Source organism: Primulina eburnea, chromosome 3 (assembly GCF_022965805.1).
Source record: "Primulina eburnea isolate SZY01 chromosome 3, ASM2296580v1, whole genome shotgun sequence".
Classification (NCBI taxonomy): Eukaryota; Viridiplantae; Streptophyta; class Magnoliopsida; order Lamiales; family Gesneriaceae; genus Primulina; species Primulina eburnea.
Window position 1 is genome coordinate 22,531,727 of NC_133103.1, and position 11,911 is coordinate 22,543,637.

Below are 11,911 nucleotides of genomic sequence, written 5' to 3' on the forward strand. Positions count from 1 at the left end.
ACATAGACGGGATAACATAAGATAAAGTGAAACAAAAACTCCCAATCTTTATAATCTCAGTACCTGTAAGGTTCGATGATTCCACTTACAATCTTAACTATGGTGAAAGGCTTCTTTCCACTTGGAAGAAAATGGAGACTGTAAAAACTCCCTTTAAAAAAGAAAATCAAAAGTTTAGATACAAATTATATCATATTTTTCATATAGTTTTCTGCCCATTAATTAAAAGAGAAATGAGTTGGAATATCAAATTAACAGCTGGAAAGAACCTAAAATATGAAGCAAATTAAGCTGGGATCCGAAACGGAGCAACTCGCCGTAGATTTCCATCGCAACATCGAATCTGTACATTAATCGACAAATTTTTAGCTTGTACTACCCCAGCTATGTTTCATCAGAAAACATTGAACTGAAATGTGTTCATTTAGTTAGGCTAAAACACCGCATAAGGTCAGTACATAATGCAACAAGGTTACCACATAATTCCAGGTTCGTCACAATTGTTAGTATAAAATTCATAACTGATTCATTTTTTTTTTTTGAATCCAAACAATTTATGTATATTGGAAATGAAAGATAACTCATTTTTCTACGTTTCATCTTCTCAAAGATTTGTCAATAAAATCAACTAACAAGCCTGAATCAGTGTGCAAAAGACATGCATAACATTCAGGTGTTCTGTTTTCCGCATATTAGAGCAGTTCCTATGTTAGAATGTATCCAATGGCCATGAATTAGATGCGGACCGTCAGAGCATATCTGAGAAAGTTTTTGAGTCAAAAATAAAAGATTTGGACATATTAGTGAGCATATTTATATGTAATCTCGACAGAGACAAACATGCTTTACTATTGAGGGATCAGAGGTGCTTGCTTGATTGGGTATGAGTACGTAACTTGGGGTACAAAACTATCTTTTGAGTTGGAGATGTAGGAATGAGCTCTGGCATCTTTGCCGGAATCTATATTAGTAAAAGTACAATTCTAATGTTTTAAACTATATGAAAGCTCAAGCGTCATAGTTCAATTGCTCATAGCAGTGGATATTATCGTACTCCATCAACCCCCTCTCAATAATTGCAGTATTTGCATTCCATCACAATCAAACTCGTGACTTTGACTCTGACACCAATTGTAAGAACGAGCACTTGACGCTTTACCTAAAAGTTGTAGAAAGGACAACAACTCAAGCGTCAAGGTTTGATCGCTTTTCTAAAAAGGACAATTGTTGCGCCTCAACAGAAGATTATGTTTGTTGTTATGACTTAATATAAATCTCCCCAAATGTTCATTTTCTCGTTCGATTTCATGCTTTATTCCCTGTGTGAAATGTGCCGTAAGACGAGAGAATATGATGTAACAAGTCAATTAATGTGTATAAGTGAGAGATATTAAATATATTTCAATCTTTGAGATTTGATTTTTATAATATGCCATAATATAAGATAAGATATGTTAAATATATGAGTAGGTCTCTTGTGAGACGGTCACGAATATTTTTGGAGCACAACCATATATTTCCAAGGTTTTAAAATGTGAACGTAACCGAAATATTCAAGTGATATTACGACAATCATAAAAGGAACAAAAAAATTGTAATTTGTGAGATTATTTCGGGACTTGTAAAATGAGTTGAGAGATTCGAAATTAATTCGTTTATGCATTAAATTCTGACAACAACAACTGTGAAATAAAAATGTAAATATTTGGAAAAAATTAAAAAAAATCAACATAAATTTTCCAAAGTAACAGAAATAAATTTATTTTATTATATATGCATTATTTTTCCTTAATATATGAAGGCTTTTGGCTTATTCTTTACTTGTTCATCAATTTTTTTTTATGGAAATGCAGCATTTCATTTTTACATATTTTATTTATTTCAATATTAGTTATTTATCTAATTTATATTAGTAAAAATACTTTCATAAAGTTAATATTATCATAATGAATTTTTGTATAATCATATTATAATATTTACTCAATTTAATATGCTTGTTTGTTAGTATAATAAGACTCCAAGGATATATTTGAAATTTAAGGTTATTTATAAAAACTAACTTAGTCTAATATCGAATTTGGTTCGGTAGTTTGTAGGAGGAGAATTATGTATGCGGTAATTTTGTTAGAGCAAGTGTCAAAAGAACTAATTTGTGGCTTGGATTATTGACTCTTATATATAAAAAAATCTTTATTTAATAATATTTTTCGATTTTATTCCATTATAACATTTACTTTATCTTTATACTCATATAAATTGCAATGATAAAGTCCTAAAATATATAATAGGTACCATGTGATTTTCCTGGTAATGTAAGAACATTAAATTCATTAGGAAGTGCAATGTATATTCTAAAATGTTCATAGTCGATTCAGCCGCTTAAAATAAGAATAAAGATTACTTGAGCTTGAGACTAACATATGTTATGTAAGTGTTATGTTTCATTAGTAAGGGTATGAAGATGTCTATTCATACAGATGTTCTATCATTTGATGATGCACTGAATAACCCTCCATCGGATATTCCTAGTGGTTATCACTTATCAAGTGAAATAGTCTGCGATTATGGTTGTACATCATTAGTCCTTTGACTCGGGATAATGTAGAGGTTCTACGTACTAGCATGCACTTTGATTCGTTGATTGACTCCAATGAAGGTCATCAGGTAGCATGGTTAAGTGTAGTTTGGAATACGTAGGAATTAATGCATTGTAGTTGGGGATTCACTAGTCGCTTATGTTATTGATGAGTTAATAGTGTAAGGAGTCTCTAACCAGAGCAAGACATGTACTTTGGAGAAATGTGCCTTTCTAATTGCATAGACAATGTCACTAATATTACTCAATGATATATCACATCGTTGTCAAATTCATTTTGCAACTCTCGATATATCAATGGTTGCAGATTTGATCGGGATATATGAGTTGAGGGGGCCGTGTTGTACGCTAATAATAACTTAAGGTTCTTGCGTGCATTATCAGTAATACTTAGGAGATCAAGAGACGATGCTACTAGCTCTTTCTATGGTTTGATAGGTGTAATCAAACTTGAGTTCTGACGTTCTTAATCAATGGGTTGATGAAAAGAACGATGCTAATTTGGGAAAGCCCGAACATGAACAAATGTTGTTGAAGTTGAGAACTACGACTAGCTGTATCCATGAACCATTGAGGGTCAAACAAATATTGGATTATGTGTTTCAGTTAAAATAGTCAAATTTAACGAGTTGAATTTGATGAATATAGTTTGATGAAGATCAAATAAATTGCTTATAAATGAATTTATAAGTTCATCTATATAATGGAAGATATGAAAATTAGCTTAACATGTAATTAAGTGAGGAGAATTGAACTGTCTGTTTAAGTTAAGGAGTTCATAAACTAGCAGATGACAACAATGGATTAGTGGAAAATTTTGTCTTTCGAAATTTTTGTTTTCATTATATGAAAGAGTTATGTACCTTCAACACATCAGGGCTGTCTGATTTTCAATCAAGATTATAGTGAGTTAATAATTATTTATTTAGTAAATTTATATTCTATTAATTAAATAAAAATATCAGTAACCGTGACTAATGAGTGAAAAATTCTCATGAAACATTCTAGAAAAGTCTAGAATAGATTAATTAATTATTTGACTAATTAAATTAAAATTATTTAATTTAAAGCATATACATATATATATATGCATGTATATGTATACATATATTATATTATCAAAAGTTGATAATAATTTAATTATACATGTTATTTTCAAGAGTAAAAAATACATACATGAGATTTTGAATAATAAAATCACAGTATCCTGATTGGAGAAAAAACTTTAAAATATTTTATTAAGAGTTATATAAAATAACATAATTTTTATACATAAACTCTTTCTCTCTCACACACACAATATTTCGGCCACTCCCAATTTTTGAAGAAAATTTTTCGCCCTTCTTCCGCTGAGCTCCGCCGCTAGTCGCTGTAGTCGCTTGCCGGAATTTTGAAATTTTGACGATCCGATCTCTACACAAATTTTGTTAGATCTCTAGTATGATCTATAAGATGAATCCAGTATCTGATCATGGGCTAATTAGACGATCAAAGAAAAGAAGAGATCCGTTTATAAAGATTTATAAGAAGAATGATATCGGCTTAAAACCCGAAATAGTTGGAGCCGATATTATATACATAAAAATAAATTAAACTAAATGTCTTTTGAATATTTATTTAAATGATACACATCCAAAAATATTTTATACGTCAAAATAAAAATTTTAAAACTTCCTTAATGTTTTAGGTTCGAAAAAATGGTTAATCAACAAAAGGGTAATAACCCAAACAAATACCTTGCACCTTTCCAAATTAGGATCATCACAAGCTTGATTGGTGCACAGGTGGCACCAATCCTCCGGTTCACCTACTCTCCATTTCAAACCCCACACTTTGAAATGTCTCCATTTGCGTTTGTGTGGATCTATCTGGGTTTTGCTGAAAAGCTACTTTTGTGAAAGATTCTTGTTTTTATAGATGGAAGTGAGTTCCCTTTTTGTATCTTCTTGATCTGTGTTCTGTCATTTTACTGTCCAAATTACTGTTCAATAGTGGCGTTTTCTTGCTCCTGTGTTTTGAATGATTTGTGTTGCATTTCATAATATGTTTTTTTCTTGTGATTAGTCAGTTAATGTTTCTGAAATGATGCATTTTTTGTGTTTGTTTGTTGGCTTGCTGTTACCTTTGTATCAGCCGGTGTTACTATATTAATATTTTTGTAGATGTACTGAGAAGTATGCAGAAGATCTCGAGCAGACTTTCTGTTCCGGTGTACATCTATGTTTGATTCAGCCTTTGTTATATTATTTGAAGATGTGTTACATTCTAAAATTTGAATTTTAGTTGGAGGATGCATTGATCGCGAGAGCGTGAAAAAGTAGATTAATGTATAATTTTGGGAGTGAATGTTGATTTTGTAAAAGGGTAATTAGTCTGTTTTTATTTTGAGAATCTCTACTGGGAATCCCAAACAAAGAAATTCGAGTTTCCTTGATTCTGTTGGGTGAAAGCTGAATTTGACGCGAGTTGTTATTGTTTGGTTAGTGGATGAGACATGTAGCTGTGGAGGTTGTCGGGATGCATTGAGTTATTGTATGTTAATAAGAAGCATCTAAGTTCTTGGTGAAATTAGGCATCATATTCAATGACAATTTCTTGGTGAAATCAGGCGTAGCCAACAAGAGCTGTAGTTAATATTTGTTTAATTCGGTTAAATGCCTTTTGGAATCCCATCTGAATTCATCTGAACCCATCTTTCTTTAAAATATTTTTAATGATCCAGCAATTTTACCATAATTGTTAACAAATTTCACATAATAGCCACTGGGACCAACTCTTCACTAGTCGCTGCTTGACCCCTTTCAAGTCATCAGGAACCTCCCTAAGATATTGTTAATTGTTTAACTGTCATACTCAGAGAAACAACAGAACTAAGGTGGTTAATCGGCGGTTTGAGATATATCTATGATGTTTTGTAATGGCTAGCTGAAAAAACGGCCTGAAATTGATTTGTTAGGCTGAATTCTAGTTGAATGACATGTATTGCAGATCCACATGAATCACAACTTTTTGCACTCTCTATGTCCACTATCAACCTCCAATATATTGCTTGGTGGAAGCCGTAGAAGAGGTCAACAATCATGTTAAGTACCATAATACAGTTCTTGAACAATTTAACGTAAATGTTGAATCAAACTCAGAACAACATGAAGAAATTTCCGGGCACAAAACATCAGGGAATTACTTTTACGATAATGGTTTGCTCCTTCTGTAAGTGCCTTGTTGAGAAACTGAGGCCACCAATTATTTTTACCTCCTATGGCAAAAATACATCTGGTTTTCCATGTTTCCCTATGTCAAGAGGGAACTATGGAACTGTCCTTGTGCAATGAAGTAGGCTTCATGAGTGCCGGTGCACTTGAGGTGGCTTGATGTCATACCAATCAATCAGGTTTACCAAAGAAGAAAACCACAAATGGAGCCATTTTTGGTAGGAACCCCTACTGACAAGTACTTAATGAAGTAGGAGGAATTTCAAGATTATATTGAAGAGATCCTTATAGCTCACCCTTGATTAAGTATTTGAGAAATTTAAAAGATAACAAGAATTCAGTAGAATTATCTACTATAAACAAGAGCGAAAAGGAGAGGATAACCAAACAATATCTAGATAAAAAAAATGAGTAGATGTTTGTTAAGGAAGCTTGTTCAAGAAAGCTACTCTCCTTCATAAATCAAGAAAGAAAAGAGATACAACAAGATAGATGAAGATGAACAATTATACTCAGAAAATATTTGGGAGGATTCTTTACAAAATGCTTCTACGTCCCTGTTCTCTTTCTATTCTCTATTTGTACAACTCCACCATAACCAACATTACATGTAACACTACTCTAAATCTTCTCACATTGACCTGTACTCGTAGTTATTCTGTAAGTTGACTATCTAATCTTTCACTACTAGCAAATGTGTACCAATGTTACTTGGAAGTGGCACCAAGAATTTATTGCTCGTCTTTTGTTGTGGTTCCCAAACTCTTTTGTGGCTCGCAAACCCTTAATAAAGTTATCCTGGCTGTGTAATTATTAATTTTTAGTTCTTTATTATTGTTGGTATTGGTATTGTTATTGTTATTTTCTTCTTATTATTATTCTTGTTATTATTTTTCTTATTATTTGTATTATTATTGTTCTTATTATTATCATCTTCTTATTTAATTTGTGGGTTGGAACCTAAGAGGGCATCAACCCGTGTAGGCACTGGAAAAATCCAATTCCCAAGTGCTCAACACGAGTTTTCACTTTCGGCTTTGACATTTGTTGAAAGTAAACATAACCTAAGAATTAAATGATGTGGAAGAGACAGATTTGAGAGACTAGGCAGATCACCCCCCATTTAAGGATTAAAAATAAAATGAAACACATAAAACCAGGAAGTATTAATGGCGAAGCATGTAGTTTATGATCATTGTACATTCATTTAGATCTTCATCTCCAAGTGATATTAGGCTGATACCGATTTTCCCTCACAGAGCCTTTTTTTTATAACCCATATATTTGGCAGCCTCTTATGCTTGTCAATGATCAACTTTTTTGTTATATTTTCTTAGTTGGAATAAACATGGACATTTGAAAGTAAAATCACACAAAAAAATATAGGAAATGTACTCTATTAGCTACCCTTTAAAATTATCCTTTACATTTTCACTCAAGGGATTAGTAAGTTCTAATCATTATGGATGAGATCATCAAGTTTTATAAATATCTTGTTACACTTTCAATACTGATTTTTCTTCTCGATTCATGGACCTGCTTGTTCTTGATTCTCAACGCAGCGCGCAAAGGTTCCACAATTTGGCAACTGGGAAAGCGAAGAAATTCCTTATACCATATGCTTTGATAATGCGAGGAAGGACAAGAAAAGTGACCAGTTGTTTCAAAATGATCAAGGAAATCTCGAGATTCAATCTAAAGGCAATAAATTATCTTCCGCTGCATCACCTAAGCATGAGCTACTCTCTAGCCAAGAGGAGGGTGAAATACGTATAACTAGTCGTTCACCTTTACACCCTAACCTTACTGTTCATAAATCATCAATTGAACCATCTCACAAATTTCATGGTCGTGGACAAGCTGGAAATATAAAGCAAGAATCTGAAGTATCTAAGGCCTTAGACGCGCATGGGTCTTGGCATGATACTCGAAAAATTCGAGAAGGAGGTGAAATGCGACGATTTACCGATTCTCCATTACACAATGAAATTGCAGGTCGGAGAACTAGCTCTGGCAATAATACACCTTCAAGGGTTTCTCGACAGAGTGCTGGGTCTAATCGAAGTAGTTGAACCTTCACCACTGCATCCGCATTCACAGGGAAGAGTTGGAGGAAAAAACACTGGATTTTCTTCTCCATCTTGGGAAAGGAAGGCTACATCTGATATGGCACCCTCGACTCCTGGAAGATCTCGGTTGAGATCAGTGGCGAAAGGCGATGACACCGTAATTTCTTATCTCACTCTTTGTCTTACACATCTCGAAAAGTCACTCATTTTATTGGTTTATTCATACAAAAGTAGTTGATAAATCGCATATGGGAGTTGGTATTGGTAATTAAATTCTTTAGGTATTTTAAGCTGATAATGTAGCATCAGAACACTTAAATCTGCAAGATTTAATGTTTGTCATGTAAGCCCCTCAACTTATGAATGTGTGGCACGGTACTCTAAATTCCACATTCCAACGGAAATCGATGAAAAAGATCACCAATTGCAAATCAGCCTGGTGATCGCTGGGTCTCGTAGAATTTGTTTTGGGGGGCACTCAATTTAGAGACTATTGTGGAGCAATTTATGCTTCTCACACTTATTTTGTAATTGGAGACGTTTTGGGTGAGTTTTCAGATAATTTGTTTTGGGGGCCAAGAGTCACTCAGTTTAGAGACTAATGTGAGGCAATTTATGCCTTACACTTATTTTTTTATTGGAAACCGTTTTTGTCATTCCTTTAAGACATGAACCTACAATGTTGTGATCTATTTTTAGACTCTGAGCTGGTGTATTTTAATAGTTATCATTCATTGAAAGTTCGACTGTGGGAACTGGTTGAGACTGAAGAGTCACAATCTTTGCTTCTAGTCCAATAAAACCATATGTAAACGAGTTTGTACAGAGGTAAACCACAGCTTCAATGCTGGAAAAGATCCTGAAGTTATAAATTTGCACTTAGTTATTGTGAGTTTTGAGAAACATGGGACGTAGTTTACCACCACTATATATCAACTGTAAATTTATGAAGTTTTGATTGCAGCCTGATCACAGCCCTGCTATACCCAAGTTCGGTGAGTGGGATGAAACCAATCCTGCTTCAGCAGAAGAATATAGTCACATTTTTAGCCGAGTAAGAGAAGAAAAAAACAGTGACACTGGGAAGGTACCTGTCATGCCAACTGAAACAACATACTCAAACTTCCAGAAGCATTACGGAAACGATGATTTAAAGGTAAAGCAAATGTAGATTCGTAGCGTCTAGTTCTACAACCAGATTATGATTATGTCGCTATCTTGTTTTTCTCTTAAAAATTATCTGTTTTCATCCAAATGTGTTTTTCTCATGGTTACTTATACCAGGGATGTTGGTGCTTTCCATGGGGCAAACGATGACATTTTTGTTAGCTGATGAAGAGCAACGCGCAAGGCATTCCACAAGTACTGTAAGGGTCTTCAAGTTTGTGTGATTTGCATTTATTTGTCAAATACGTCGCGATTGTCTTACTCGTGAAGGACAAGGGAATGGGAATTCATTCGTTTCTTTTCTTGTTTTCTTTTCCTTGCTGATTTCGATATGACTTACCTTTTATGTTTTTTCCATAAGCTCAAGGAAGGATGAAGGAGATTCTTTGTTACAAAGTGCAGTTCTATGAAAAACTTGGCAATGGTTTGATTTCCAAAAATCTTCGTTGCATTTGGATTTGTGATGCATGTATGTTTGGCTAAGCTTATGTTTTTATGTCAATATATCACCTCATTTAATGTTTCGTAACTTATTAGATGCTTTATAAAGCTTGTATTGTTGCTGTTTCATTGAAAATAATTAACAGGTAAATAGTTTGTTTGGGAGTCTCTTTTTGGGAAAACAATAATTCGAAACAATAGAAACAGAAACAGGACAATGCTTGTGTTTCTGGTTTTTTTTATTGTTTTAATTTATGGAAAAGTGAAATTTTGGTCCATCATGTTTACTTTTTACGATTTTGGATCTTCATGTTATCAAATTTTAACTTTATTTTGTATTTGTCAACTGTTAAATTATGTTTACATAAAAGTAACTCCATAATAGAAATCAATTAGATAATAAAATATAATATTATAATAATTGAAAATGCATTTGTATTAGAATATATAAAATAGACATTTTGGTTAGTAAAAACAATATTCCAGAAAAATATACTTCCGAATAGATCTCTTTGCCCGTCTCTTGGTTTTGAAGAAACAAAATGGTCAGAAGTGGTCTGTCTTTTAGTAAGGTGTATTTAATGCAGAGCTTTAATGATTTTCAATGACTTTTTTTAAATGATAAATTTTTATGGATTTGGTAGATTTTTATTGACTTTTGTATAATCCTACAGATTTGTAACAGAATTTCATGGATTTTTGTAGACTTTTTGCAAGATTTTGATAGATATTTGCAAAACAAATTATCATTCAATTTAACAAAATCAAAATTTCAATATGTATAATTTCTTTGAACTAGTAATTATTTAACATAAATAACATCTTCACTTTAAAATAAATTTACTTATTTAAAATGTAAATATGTTTAATATATGAAAAAATCACAATTCAATTTAACAAAATTAAAATTTCAATCTCCATGTCTATTCAACATGAATAAATAATTAATCAATAAATTTTTAATTTATAAGTGTATATATAAATTTAATCAATATAGATAAATGACTAATCAAAACATTATGAAATTTGATAAATTGTAAGCAGTTTTTTATGAAAAAAATCTAAGATTCGTTCTTGTGAATATGATCAACGTCACTCCACATTTTATTTGATATAGTATCTCTCCATGCATTTGCATTTGCTCGTTGTTGTTCTTTAGTGTCAAATATTTGATCAAAGTTGTTATCCTCGTAAACTTGTTCTGATGAAGGTTGTGGAACTTCATTCTCTGGTTCAATTGGAAATTCATCAGATCGACTCTCCTTTCGATTGCACAAGCCAATACAAGCTCCGTCTGTGTTGTAATGGAAATGGAGGAGCAGTTTTTAATATTTTGAACCGCGATTTAAATATACCAAATATCATCTCAATGACGTTTCTTAAAGAGGCATGACGAAGATTGAACAACTCTTTCTTAAAGGAGCCAAGAATCGACGTCGATTTGCATATCCACAATCCACTAAAAAAATTTACCTATCGAACAGTATTTGTAGAATCAAGTAACCAATGAATAACATATATAATCTTGAAAAATTACAAAATTTTTAAATAAGTAGAAAAAAATACCTTGTGGCACTTTAAGCCCGTTATTTCTTGATAAAGCATCTGTCAATATGTTTGAATCATGTGCAGATCCTTCCCACCACTGAGCACATAAATAAATTCTAAATCAAAGTTACAAGCTACTAAAACATTTTGAGAAATTGTCCCGTGACGATTACGATAACTGTTAGTATCATGCCCAAACACTGTTGCTGGAATATGAGTGCCATCAATAGCCCCAATGCAATCCTACAATAAGAAAAACATAATAAAAATTGTGGTACTTATAATAATAACAACTAAAAAGAATTTAATCACTTACTTTAAAATAAGGATAAAATCTTGTACACTCTCTTATTTTTTCTGGAAGTCCAGATCCAGGTTTGATCATCATATCTGTTGCAATGCTATTCAATGCTCTCAACACCTTGTTGAAGTTTTGGCTAGTATTATATTGTGATCGACCGAAAATTTTACGAATCAAGTAATATCGAGTATTTTGACCGACAAGTAAAAACATGGCAATCATTTCTTCAATATAAATATATCTGGTATCTTGCAATGGTGTTTTTTAAGGGTGTCAATCAAGTGGGTTGGGTCGGGTTTCGGGTCAACCCGCAAAATTTTTTTATTTTTTTTCAACCCGAACCCAACCCGAACCCGAAGCAACCTGAAAACCCCCAACCCGAACACGAACCCGTATAACCCGACTCCACCCGTCTAACCCGCCTAACACGAATTTTATTAATATTTTTAATTTTTTAAAAAAAATTAATGCAAAAAATTCAAAAATAATAAAAAATAATAATATTTCAATTTAAATATATAATAACAAAATTTTCGATTTAAATTTGAAAGTTTAATCGTAGAAAATTAAAAGTATA

The 11,911-nt window shown here is 32.5% G+C and overlaps 1 pseudogene; it reads left to right on the plus strand.

Moving 5' to 3' along the window:
• Nucleotides 1-4,319: 4,319 nt before the first annotated feature.
• On the plus strand, nt 4,320-9,493 carry LOC140827348 (RPM1-interacting protein 4-like; annotated as a pseudogene).
• The last annotated feature ends 2,418 nt before the right edge of the window (nt 9,494-11,911 follow it).